The following is a 13,629-nucleotide window of genomic DNA, read 5'->3' as shown; positions in this document are numbered from 1 at the left end:
GAGACCACGAGGAAGACCAGTAGTTGAGCACATTTGGGTTTATTTGGGGGAGGTTACTTATTTTTAATAAAAATTTTAATTAAAAATTTTATTGATTGACTTAAGAGAGAGAGAGAAGAGGAGAGAGACATCGGTTTGTTGTTCCACTTATTTATACGTTCATTGCTTGATTCTTGTTTGTGCTCTGACTCGGTATCAAACCCACAACCTTGGCATAGATGGACAACTCTAACCAACTGAGCTACCCCGTCAGCCAACTTGGGTATATTGTCTATCTCCGGCTTCACACCCACCTGGAAGCTGATATCAGCTCAGGTGAGAAATGGTCCCAAGAGCTGAGAGAACTGCCGTTGTCTCCCAGGTTTGTGCCCAGGGCAAAGGCAGTGCTGCTCCACCTTGTCTCTGCCCTGCAGGAGATACAGATCAAACGTTATTACCGGAAATCCAGCCTCTCTCCTACCACAGCACAGCCAGCAATTTTCATGCGTTTGTGGGTATCAGAAACCCCCAGAGGGCTTTATTCCCAGATTTAGTAGGTTCAGGGTGGGGCTCCAAAATTTGCATTTCTTTTTGAAAAAAATTTTTTTTAAATGTATTTTATTGATTTTTTACAGAGAGGAAGGGAGAGGGATAGAGAGCTAAAAACATTGATGAGAGAGAAACATCGATCAGCTCCCTCCTGTACATCCCCCACTGGAGATGTGCCCGCAGCCAAGGTACATGCCCTTGACTGGAAGTGAACGTGGGACCCTTTAGTCTGCAGGCCGATGCTCTATCTACTGAGCCAAACTGGTCAGGGCTGAACATTTTTTTATGTATTGATGAGAGAGAGAGAGAGAGAGAGAGAGAGAGAGAGAGAGAGAGAGCACTTCAAGCATTTTCACTGGGGTCTCACTGGCTGCATCCCCTACCCTTAGATCCTCCCTCTATCATGACAGACTCTCTATCCTGCACGCACCCTCCTCTATGGACAGGTTCTCTATCCCTCAGAGATTCTTGTGGCCCTATCATTCCATTCCATATCAATTTTCTCTCTACTTTTGTGCCCTCCGAAATCTTCCCTCCTGCCCCCAAACTATATCCACTCTTCAAATTCCAGTGTTGGCTTTAAGATCATCCTCAATCCACCCATCCATCCACCCACATATCTTGCATCATCTACCCACCTGTCTATCTCCCAGTTGGTTCTGAGAACAGAGGTTTCTTGAATCAAACTTGAGGAACAAAAAGAAAAGCAAGGACACGTAGAAACAAAGATGTTACCACACAGGGGACCTGGCCCTGAGCGGGTCTGCCCAGGGCCAGCAGTAGTATGGACTTTGTGCAGGAAAGATTTCACAATACGAGTCCAGGAGATTACGAGAGTTTGTTTATTAAAGCTGGTGGACAGTGAAACAAGAAAAAGCTTACATAGAAGCAGCAGGAGAGCCTTAGGCCTGGATGCTTTAGTTCACTAGGTAGTCAGAGAAAAGGGGTTCTTGGAGTTGGTTCAGTGGATTAGCCTGGGACAAGCTGGCACTGCCCATTTCTCCCCTGGTTGCAAGTCTTGTGGGGTCCCTTAGAGTTCAGGCAGTGCACACCTGTGGGGGAAGAGAGAGAGAATGGAAAGGGAGGGAGAGTATAGACTGGGTCCTTTTTTTTGAGTGTTTTTATTTTATTTTATTATTATTTTTTAAAATATATTTTATTGATTTTTTACAGAGAGGAAGGGAGAGAGATAGAGAGTTAGAAACATCGATGAGAGAGAAACATCGATCAGCTGCCTCCTGCACATCCCCCGCTGGGGATATGCCCGCAACCCAGGTACATGCCCTTGACCGGAATCGAACCCAGGACCTTTCAGTCCACAGGCCGACGCTCTATCCACTGAGCCACACCGGTTTCGGCTTGAGTGTTTTTAAAGGCTGAGAGTTTAGGGGCGGTCTAAGGGGAGATCTGAATAGAATATTCATTTGCTTTTCCAGGTGTGCTCTTGCAGGGTCGTGGTCTCCACTGATTGGTCAGCGCCAGGGCAGGAGGTCATTAGTCATTGCAACCGGCGATGGCTGCTTTTCTGGGCCTGGAACTGAAATTCAACTGAGGCCTAGATGTTACTTCTAGGGAGGCGACCTTCTGTGTCTGCTGTGAATTACTCCACCAGTTTGTTCCGTTATCTGTCTTTCCCCATTCCACTTGCCAAGGAATTTTCCTAGTTTCTTACTATACTGTCTCACAAAGAGGACATAGGTACAATTTTGCTCCCACATGCTTAGCCTGCATCTGGGAGAACATACGAGAAGCTACTAAGAGTGGCAGCCCTGTGGGAGGACAACTGTGGGCTGGGAGAACTTTCACGGCTCTCGTGACCAATTCCCCACCGTGAAGTTATTAATGGTCAAAACCATATTAAATAAAATGAGGCCTATTCTCTTTTTGGAAAATGGGTTCCATTTTCCGATCTCTCCGGGAATGAGGCACTTTCCCCCCCAAGTTCATCTGAGTCTCGGGTTGACACCACGGAAATGAACCCTTTTCCCATTTACTGCTCTGTGCTTCCGGTTTTCTCTGAAAAATGTCCCACCTATCTGGGCCTCTTTTTGCCCTCCCTGGAAAAACTGCCTTCAGCCTTATCTTCAGAGGAACATAAAAAATAAAAATAAAAAAGGCTGTTTCTGGGTAGCTCAGTTGGTTAGGCCATCAACGTGATACACCTAGATTTCAGGTTCTATCCCAATCAGGGCACATACAAGATCAACCAATGATGTATAAATAAGTGGAACAACAAATCAATGCTATTCTCTCTCTCCTTTCCTCTTTCTCTAAAAAAAATCCGTAAAAAACAAAGTAAACAAATAAATAAATATTTCAGTGAAGGATAACATTGCTTGAGAAAAATGCACAGATTAATAGGTTATCAGAAAGTGAGCGCTTTTCCTGTGGGAGCCGCCGGGTAGAGAGGAGTGTGGTTTTCTCCTCTCCCAGCCATGGCGTGTGCTCGTCCGCTGATATCTGTGTACTCTGAAAAGGGGGAAACATCTGGCAAAAATGTCACTTTGCCTGCCATGTCCAAGGCTCCCATTCGACCAGATATTGTGAATTTTGTTCACACCAACTTGCGCAAAAACAATAGACAGCCCTATGCTGTCAGTGAATTGGCAGGTCATCAAACCAGTGCCGAGTCCTGGGGTCCTGGCAGAGCTGTGGCTTGAATTCCCAGAGTCCAAGGTGGTGGAACTCATCGTTCTGGCCAGGGTGCTTTTGGAAATGTGTGTCGTGGGGGCCGCATGTTTGCACTAACCAAAACCTGGTGCCGTTGGCACTGCAGAGTAAACACAACACAGAAATGATATGCCATCTGCTCTGCCCTCACTGCCTGAGCCTTCCCAGCACTGGTCATGTCTAAAGGTCACTGTATTGAGGAAGTTCCTGAACTTCCTTTGGTGGTTGAAGATAAAGTTGAAGGCTACAAGAAAACCCAGGAGGCTGTTTTGCTTCTTAAGAAACTTAGGGCCTGTAATGATATAAAAAAGGTCTACGCCTCTCAGCGAATGAGGGCTGGCAAGGGCAAAATGAGAAACCGTCGTCATATCCAGCGCAGGGGACCTTGTATCATCTATAACGAGGACAACGGTATCATCAAAGCCTTCAGAAACATCCCTGGAATTACTCTGCTTAATGTCAGCAAACTGAACATTTTGAATCTTGCACCTGGAGGGCATGTGAGCCGTTTCTGCATTTGGACTGAAAGTGCTTTCCGCAGGTTAGATGAGCTGTATGGCACTTGGCATAGAGCTGCCTCCCTTAAGAGTAACTACAACCTCCCATGCACAAGATGCGCAATACAGACCTTAGCAGAATCTTGAAAAGCCCAGAGATCCAAAGAGCCCTCTGAGCACCACACAAGAAGATTCGCTGCAAAGTCCTGAAGAAGAATCCGCTGAAAAGCCTGAGAATCATGTTGAAGCTAAACCCATATGCAAAGACCATGCGCCGGAACACCATTCTTCATCAGGCCAAGAACCACAAGCTTCAGGTGGATAAAGCAGCAGCAGCAGCAGCACTAGAAGCCAAATCAGATGACAAGGGGGTTCCAGGCCAGAAGCCTGAGGTCAGGAAGAAAGGAAAGAAGGCTGTTGGCCTTAAGAAGCAGAAGAAGCCTTTGGTGGGGAAAAAGGCTGCAGCTACCAAGAAACCAGCAGTAAGAAGAAGCCGGCAGAAAAGAAACCCACCACAGAGGAAAGAAGCCTGTGGCATAAACTTACATTTGTTTATCCCACAACGGTCAAATCACTGTGGACAGCTAATTTTGAATAAAAATATGCTCAAAGGCAATGAGAAAAAAAGAAAAGAAAGTGAGCACAGAATATTTCCAGCAACACTGAAGCTCCCTCATGGCAGCTTCCATTCTCGACCAAAGGTAATCATTATCCTGCTTTCTAATACTACAGGTTTGTTTTGCCTGGTTTTGAACTTTACATGCATAGAATCATAGACAGTGTCTTCCTTTGTGTTTGCTTTCTTTCATTCACCATCGTTTGTAAGAGTCATCCCTCTTGCCTTAGCAATGGTCTGTCTGTGTTCTGATGTCGGTGTAGTTTGCCATTACATGATATAGCACCATTACTGTATCCAGTCTCATTGGTGTGAGTCTAGATTGGTTCTGGCTTGGATCATTACAAACAATGATGCTATGAGCATTCTTGTGCCTGTCTTCTGACACACACAAATATATGTACATTTCTGTTGGTATATCCCTATGAGTGGAATTTCTAGGCCATGGAGGAGGCATTTGCTTAGATTTAGTAGATAATGCTTAATAGATTTCCAAAGTTATTTTACTTCATATCCTCACCAAAACTTAGCAGTGTCTGTCTTTTAATTTTAGCCATGTGGATGGGTATGTAGATGAAGATCATTGTGAGCCTGTATTTTCCTCATAACTAGTGGAAATGAACACATTTTCCATTCATTATGGTCCACTTTATTTTATTTATTTCCCATACCCACCCAACTAGGTATCAAACTAAAAAACTAGGTATGTGCCCTGATCCAGAATTAAACCCGAAACTTTTTGGTGTACTGGACGAGGCTCCCAGCAACTGAGCCACCTGGCCAGGACATTATAATCTACTGTAAATCTCCCCTGACCCTCTGTTATATTGTAGAGATTATATCTATGTAGAGATTACACACAGATTTTGTTAGACTTTTTTTCCCTCCTAAAGTATTTGATATTATTATTGATTGTGTCAGTTTTTTCAAATTTGTTTCCTGTTTGTGGCTGGAGTATAATAAAAAAAAAAATCTGTTCTTGTTCTATTGACTTATATCCAGTAACCGTGTCAAATTTTCTCATTACTGTTAAATAATTATGCATCTATAAATTCTTTTGGGTTTTCTACCTAAACAGAGATGTCATTTGTAAAAAAATGATAGTGGCAGTTCTTTATCTTTCTTTCTAATTCATACACCCTTTATTTCCTTTTCTTTCTTGATTGCATCTTTATTTCCTTACTAGAGGCCGGGTGCAAGAATTTGTGCACTGGTGGGGTTCAGCCGACCCACCCACATTGGGCCGATCAGGCTGGGCTGGCTAGGGGGAGGGGATGAGGGAGGTTGGCAGCTGGTCCACCCAGAGCAGGGTGTGGGGAGTACATCGGGGGTGGGGCCAGCTGGAGGGGGGAATTCCGGGTTCGAGGGGACAATTTGCTTATTACCCTTTTGTTATATAGGATTGAATGGACCTTTACTATAGTGTTGAAAGAAGTGGTGAGAACTAGATGATTGTCTCATTCCCAGTAACAGAAGAAAATCTTTCAACATCAAACATAATATTTCCTACAGGATTATTCTGCAGATACCCTTCATTAAATTAAGGAATTCACTCTCTTCCTCATTTCTTTTTCTTTCTTTCTTTCTTTCTTTCTTTCTTTCTTTCTTTCTTTCTTTCTTTCTTCCGTCCTTCCTTTCCTTCTTTCTTTCTTTCTTTTTTTCTTCTCTTTCTTTCTTTGTTAACCCTCACCTGAAGATTGTTTTTGCATTGCTTTTTAGGGAGTGAAAGGGAGGGGTGGAGGGAGAGGGAAGGAGAGAGAGAGAGAGAGAAAAAAAAAAAACCTTGGATGTGAGAAAGACACATCCATTGGTTGCCTCCCACACCCACCCTGACCAGGCCGAGGCTCAGACCTGTAACCGAGGTACGTGCCCTTGATCAGGAACCAAACCCCAGATTCTTTGTTGCACAGGCAGACTCTTCGATGAACTGAGTCACACTGTCCAGGACCCTCATTTCTTTTTTATTTTTATTTATTGACTTTAGAGAGAGAAAGGGAGCAAGAGAGGCATATCAAGTTGTTGTTTCACTTGTTTATGCATTTATTCATTGGTTGCTTCTTCTTTTTTTTGTATAGTCACTTTATTATTTACTTAAAATTTCATTAAATATGCATTACATTATTGTTGTGTTTCTTTAACTGGACATGGCTTTATTAGCTTTTTTCTTTTTCTTTCCAGGATAGCAAAGAAAACGAACTCCGTTGAAACTTCAGGGAGGAAAGTAGGTAAGCACACGTAATGACAGAACTGGAGCACCTCCAGAATGCCAGGGCTGACATCACAGTGTCTCACAGCAACATCTGCAGCCACAAGTGGTTTCCGATGAGCCCAGTCCATCAGTGCCCACTTCCCCAAAGGCCTCTTCTCGTTCCTGCATGAAATATGCCACCAGAGAGAAACCCACAGTTGAAAACTCCATGGGAACCAGTGCCGGGGTAGGGCCATCAGAACTGGAACCGGTGAGATGCAGGAGGCTCAGCGTGGAACACTTGTGAGAGGCGGGAAAAGGAACCATTTTCCTTTGGTTGCTTCTTGTATGTACCCTGACCAGGAATGGAAGTGGCAACCTTTCAAAGCACTGGACGATGCCCAACTAACGAAACCACTCGGGCCAGCACTAATTTTCCTTTATTTTAATGTTGTTGCCAGGTGTTTTACATCAAAGTTAATTTCCTTCTTCTTTTTTTTTTAAAATATATTTTATTGATTTTTTACAGAGAGGAAGGGAGAGAGATAGAGAGTTAGAAACATCGATGAGAGAGAAACATTGATCAGCTGCCTCCTGCACATCCCCCACTGGGGAAGTGCCCGAAACCCAGGTACATGCCCCTGACCAGAATCGAACCTGGGACCCTTCAGTCCGCAGGCCGACGCTCTATCCGCTGAGCCAAACCGGCTTTGGCAGCCTTCTTCTTTTTTTAAAATATATTTTTTATTTGATTTCAGAGAGAAGGGGAGGGAGAGAGAGATGGAAACATCAACGATGAAAGAGAATCATTGATCGGCTGCCTCCTGCACGTCCCCTACTGGGGATCGAGCCCGCAACCCAGGCATGTGCCCTTGACCAGAATCGAACCCGGGACCCTTCAGTGTGCAGGCCGACACTCTATCCACTGAGCCAAACTGGCTAGGGCTGTAATTTCTTTTTTAATTGTTATGTGAAAGTCTTTGAGGAAGCCAAATGGCCATGGAGTGTTCTTTGTGTGAAAATTTTTAATTATGGATTACCCTTCGCTGATAGATTTCCTGTTTTGTGTGTGTGTTTGCTTGGGTAATTGTATTTTGGTTAGTTATATTTTGCTAGAAATTTGTCATCTAAATTTTCAAATTTCTTGGCATATAATTGTCCATAGCATTCTCTTACCATCCTTAATGTCTCTAATGTAGGATCTTTAGTAATGTCCTCTTTTTCATTCTTTTTTTTAAAAACTTCAATCTTTTTTATTATATCTTTATTCTCTTTTTCATTCTTAATGTTGGTTTGGGGGGAGCTATTGATTTTATTTAGTTTTTAACAAGACATGTCTTGGTTTTTTCTACTGTACATTTTTTTTAATTTTCTCAATTTCTGTTCTCATCTTTATTTTTTCTTCCCTCTCTCCTAATTTCTTGAGATGATGTTTAAAATGGTTGATTTTAGTCTTTCTTCTTATCTGACATCTGTGATATCATTTAATGCTATAGATAAATGAAATGGAAGTTGGAATATTATGAACAAACGTAGGCCAATAAACTCGACAAGTTAGAGAAGAGACACAAGTTCCGTGAGAGATACAACTTCCTTCGGCTGGTTGTAGCGTTGTGGGGTTTGATTCCTGCTCAGGGCGCATGCCCAGGTTGGGGGTTTGATCCCAGGTGGTAGGCGATTGATATTTCTCTTCCTCAGGGTTCTCTCTCTCTCTCTCTCTCTCTCTCTCTCTCTCTCTCTCTCTCTCTCTCCCTCTAAAAATATTTTCAAAAATAATACAAGATTGCCCTGACGAGTTTGGCTCAGTGGATAGAGCATCGGCCTGCAGACTGAAGGGTCCCAGGTTCGATTCCAGTCAAGGGCATGTAACTTGGTTGCTGGCACATCCCCAGTAGGGAGTATGCAGGAGGCAGCTGATCAATCTTTCCAACTCTCTATTCTTCTCCTTTTCTCTCTGTACAAAATCAATAAAATTTAAAAAAAATAATACAAGATGAACAATTGTATAGCTGGCCAATGAATTAAATACACAACCTCACAACAAACAACTCCTGACATCTGCTTGCCCTTTCTTCCTCTGCCTTCTACTGTTCCTCCTTGGAAGGCATTTTCCCCTCCTGTCCCCCATCTGGGTTTCCCTCTCATCAACTCCATATTGTGAGTGTACTGAGAGCTGCATCTTTGAAGTCACCAAACAGGAGTTGCCCTCAAGGATGGTGGCCACAAGGTCATTCCATTCCCACCTCTGGGCCTGAGACACCCAGAAAGCTGGGACTGGATTCTGGTTTGTCTTGGGAAAGTCACTGAACACCTCCGGACCCATAAAATAGGGGACAGGGAGATGGCCCCTCCCTCATGAGGTGTCTGAAGAGGCAGAGAGAAATGACAAGTACTCACTAACAGTGCCTGGCACGTGTCAAGGGCTTGATTTTTTTTCTTCCTGTGTGTCCCAGGCGTGATTTCACCTGGAGGGGGTGGGAGTGGGTGGGAAAGTATCTGATGGTGAAAACTCGGATGTCTCTGCGAAGCCCCTCCCCCGTGGGTCTGGAGCCTGAACCCAATCCCCGCTAATTCCCTGTGGTACGCTGAGGCTGGGCCCTCTCCTAAGAGGATTAGAGCGTTTGCTGAATTAGTGCTGTTCAGGGAGAGGGAACAGCCAGGGACAGTCTCAGAGATCAGGGAGGGACACGAGGGAGGAGGAAGAAGAGGGGTGAGGGGAGAGATGGAGAGAGGAAAAGACAGCAGAGAAATACTCAGGCCTGTAGTGAGCCCAGGAAGGAAGAACCCGGGAGGGGAGAAGCAGGAGTGAAAGGCAGGACCAAAAATTGGGGGGCCGGGGGGTGGGGAGAGAATTGCCAGGAAGGGCTGCATCCCAACAAGATACACAGAAATCCCAGTTCTACCTCTTCCTAGTTGTGGGCTTGGGCAGGTTACCTACCTGACTTGCCTCTGCCTCAGTTTCTCATCTGGGAAATGGGAATAATAAGAACATACATCTGGCCGGAACCGGTTTGGCTCAGTGGATAGAGCGTCGGCCTGCGGACTGAAAGGTCCCGGGTTCGATTCCGGTCAAGGGCATGTACCTGGGTTGCGGGCACATCCCCAGTGGGAGATGTGCAGGAGGCAGCTGATCGATGTTTCTCTCTCATCGATGTTTCTAGCTCTCTATCTCTCTCCCTTCCTCTCTGTAAAAATCAATAAAATATAAAAAAAAAAAAAAAAAAGAACATACATCTGAATATAACAGCATGTCTGGTGGGTTGTGCTGAGAATTAGGAGTTAGGATTGGCTTTTACCTGTGTCTGGAAAACAGCTCAGTACATTTTTCTTTTTTCCTTTTTGTTTTTAAATATATTTTCATTGGTTTCAGAGAGGAAGGAAAGGGAGGGAGAGATAGAAACATCAATGATGAGAGAGAATCATTAATCGGCTGCCTCCTGCACACACCCCCACTGGAGCCCAAAACTTGGGCGTGTGCCTTTGACTGGAATCGAACCTGGGACCCTTTAGTCCGCAGGCTGACGCTCTATCTACTGAGCCAAACCAGCTAGGGCTTTCTTTCTTTTCTTTTCCATCGATTTACTGAGGTGTACTATATATACTATACAATCCACCCATTTGCCCAGCCAGTGTGGCTCAGTGGTTGAGCATTGACCTATGAAACCAGGAGGTCACGGTTTGATTCCCAGTCAGGGCACATGCCCGGGTTGCAGGCTCGATCCCCAGTGGGGGATGTGCAGGAGGCAGTCTATCAATGTTTCTCTCTCATCATTGATGTTTCTATCTCTCTCCCTCTCCCTTCCTCTCTGAAATCTATAAAATAAATATTACAAATAAAATAAAAACAAAATCCACCCATTTGAAGCATAAAGCTTGGAGGGTTTGGGCAATTGCAGACAGTCATGGAAGCACCCCCATAATCAAGATATAGGACAGCGGTTCTCAACCTGTGGGTCGCGACCCCTTTGTCAGTCGAATGACCCTTTCACAGGGGTCGCCTAAGACCATCCTGCATATCAGACATTTACATTATGATTCATAACAGTAGCAACATTACAGTCATGAAGTAGCAACGAAAATAATTTTATGGTTGGATCACAACATGAGGAACTGTATTTAAAGGGCCAGAAAGTTGAGAACCACTGATATAGGACATTTCTAGCCCCCGAAGATTCCTGTGTGGTGACTCCTGCCTGCTGATCCCCAGCTCCCAGCAACCACTGTTTGTTCCCTGCCACTGCAGCTCCCCTTTTCTAGAATTTCATGTACATAGAATCACATGGCATGGACCGCTTTGAGCCTGAAGTCTTTCCCTCACTATTGTGCTATTCACCATGTTGTTCTGTTGGCCGGTTCATTGGTTTTTATTGGTGAGAAATATTCCATTGCCTGCATGCACCTCGGTTTGTTTATCCACTTGCCTGTGGACGGACATTTGGGTGGTCTCCTGTTTGAGGCCATTATGCATGAAGCTGCCATGAATAGTTCAAGTACAAGTTCAGTTAAAAAAAAAAAATGATCAGGTTAAGACAGTGATCGGCAAACCACGGCTCGCAAGCCACATGCAGCTCCTTGGCCCCTTGAGTGTGGCTCTTCCACAAAATACCACGTGCGGGCGCGCACGTACAGTGCAATTGAAACTTCGTGGCCCACGCACAGAAGTCAGTTTTCAGCCTGGGCAAGTCTATTTTGAAGAAGTGGCGCTAGAAGAAGTGGGGGTACATTCTCTGAGGTTGACCCCTCAGATTGAGGACGTTTTTAGCAAAGGCCAGCTTAGGAGTACCCTAATTAAGTTAATAACAATGTACCTACCTATATAGTTTAAGTTTAAAAAATCTGGCTCTCAAAAGAAATTTCAATCATTGTACTGTTGATATTTGGCTCTGTTGACTAATGAGTTTGTCAACCACTGGGTTAAGATAAACATTTAGACTTGACTTGGGGTGGTGAACACACAATTCAGTCTACAGTTGAAGTGTTGCAGAATCGCACACCTGAAACCTGTATAATTTTGTTAATCAGTGTCACCCCAATAAATTCAATAAAAAGGGAGGAAAGATAAACATTTAGCACGATGTTTTCAAGGCCCATCCATGTTGTCAGAGCTTCATTTTTGCGCCCCCTACCCCCCATTGATTTTTAGAAAGAGAGGAAGGGAGGGAGGGAGGAAGCCCATGGACGGGCCCATGCCCGCAGAGACAGAAGGTGGGGGGTGAGGGCATGGGCAGAGCGACCCCTGTTTCTACCTTTTCGGCCTGCCCTTCCATAGAAATTTAAAAAAATCACCCAGACTTTAAGTGAGATTCAAGATTTTAATCATTTTCACTCCGAAAGGGGCCAGGGAAGGGAGATCTAGAGTTCTGGGGCGTGGAAAAGGGGAGGACAGAGGGCCTGGGGTCCCTTCCCTCCGTCCCCAATTCCCTTGTCACTCTTCCCAGTTTTGGAAAGTAGACCCTTTAACATCGACAACTGGAGAACCAAAGGCTAGCCCAGGAACCTCCTGAACAAATCTATCTGACTCTTTCCAAGTCCTGGAGAAGTCCTGAAAGACCCCCAGATAGGGATGCATGTGTCCCCAGCCCCTGTTGCTCTCCAGCCTCCTTCAGAACACCATGTCCATCCACCAAGCCCTCCCCAGACCCTCTTATCAGGCTGCCTTTGAATTGTTTGCACAGACACACCTTCCCCGTGGATGAGGAGCTCAGTCCTGTTTACACCCGAGATCCCAGCCTCCCGCACAGAGCGTGGGAGTGTCTACGAAATGAATAGCTAACACTGCATTCTGGTCTCCACTTGGGCACCGATCCAGAGCACAGTGTCGCCTCTGCCAGTCCCTCCCCTGTGAATTTTGTCTGGATCCCCCATCCTGCACCCCAGCATGTGCCATCCTGATTATCGGTGTCCCAGTCTAGATCCTGAGCCTCTCCCGGGATTAATGTCCCAGAGCCCAGCAGGTCTCAGGCCCACAGAGGTGACCAAGTGTTGTGTTGAGTAAAACATTTCTGTGGGCTCTAGTGATCACACTGTGCCCCTCAGGGGTTCAGGCTTAGGGACCTCTCTTGGCCTGAACCCAGAAAAACCATCTGATGCCTCTCAGCCTCTCTTCACACCGTGGCTGCCTCCTGGTCCCTCTTCCTGCTCTGGGGGCCTGGAGCCAGTTCCTACCGGGTCATGAGCACAGATTACACACATCTCTTCCCAGCTCTGAGTTCAGTGACTTCAGATTCGTGCCTTGAACTCAGCCATAGTGGGAGGGTTTACACCACAGAAATTGGCAAACGCTACCAATCAGGGCTCTTCCTCTCCCTGGAGAGCACGTTGTCAGCCATCTCCCAGCGTACCACGGCCTCCCACCCCACTCTCTTTCACCACGTACCTGGCGAAACCCACGAGTGAAAGGCTCCTGGCTCCTGCCTCCCCTGAGCTAGAAATGAAAGGAGTCAGATGAGGAGGAAGAGGCCAGAGCACCAAACTTCCAAGAGTGTCAAAATGCCCGACGCTTCCCTAAAATTCTCACAGTGCTCTTCTCTTTGCTGTGGGTCAAATTATGTTGAAAGAAATATGGCGTTGCCCCAGGGAAACATCCTCAGGCCAAGCACTGTTGTCCAGTCCCACAATCGAAACTGCAAGCGAACAGTCTTCAAGAGGAATTGTCTATTTTAAAAGTGGGCCTTCCTCCAAATCCGGTTCTCACCCCACCCCTACTTTTGTGTGTTTATAGGTCGGGAAGCCCGTCCACCTCTTTTTCTCTATGAAATACCCACAACTAGGGCTGGTCCACCCCTTGAAACTATCCCAGTTCTTCCCATGTTTGGGTGAACGTCTCCTTTAGACAACCCTAAACCAAAAGGAAAAAATATACTAGTAGACATGGAGCCGGCAGCTTGCCTCCCATTCTCCTACCAAATGTGTCCATTCCCAACGTCCGAATGAATGAATGACCGAACGATGAAGTGTCTTTAAGAAGAAACTAGGAAATAGATACTAGATACATAGCAAACAGGCCCCTGTACCTACCACGTAACTGTCATTTGTAAAGTTGGTTATCATCGCCAAAGACATGGCCTAAGCTTCCATGACGGGGCCTCTTAAAGTCTATCTTTGGAAGTTCTAGAAGGATCGCCAGCCAT

The 13,629-nt window shown here is 45.4% G+C and overlaps 1 pseudogene; it reads left to right on the top strand.

Moving 5' to 3' along the window:
- The first annotated feature begins 2,952 nt into the window (after positions 1 to 2,952).
- Positions 2,953 to 4,293, top strand: LOC118657482 (annotated as a pseudogene).
- Positions 4,294 to 13,629: the final 9,336 nt, after the last annotated feature.

This window comes from Myotis myotis, unplaced genomic scaffold (genome assembly GCF_014108235.1).
Source record: "Myotis myotis isolate mMyoMyo1 unplaced genomic scaffold, mMyoMyo1.p scaffold_m19_p_56, whole genome shotgun sequence".
NCBI classification, from domain to species: Eukaryota; Metazoa; Chordata; class Mammalia; order Chiroptera; family Vespertilionidae; genus Myotis; species Myotis myotis.
Note: the sequence above shows the minus strand (reverse complement) of the source record. Positions and strands in the feature narration are given on the sequence as shown.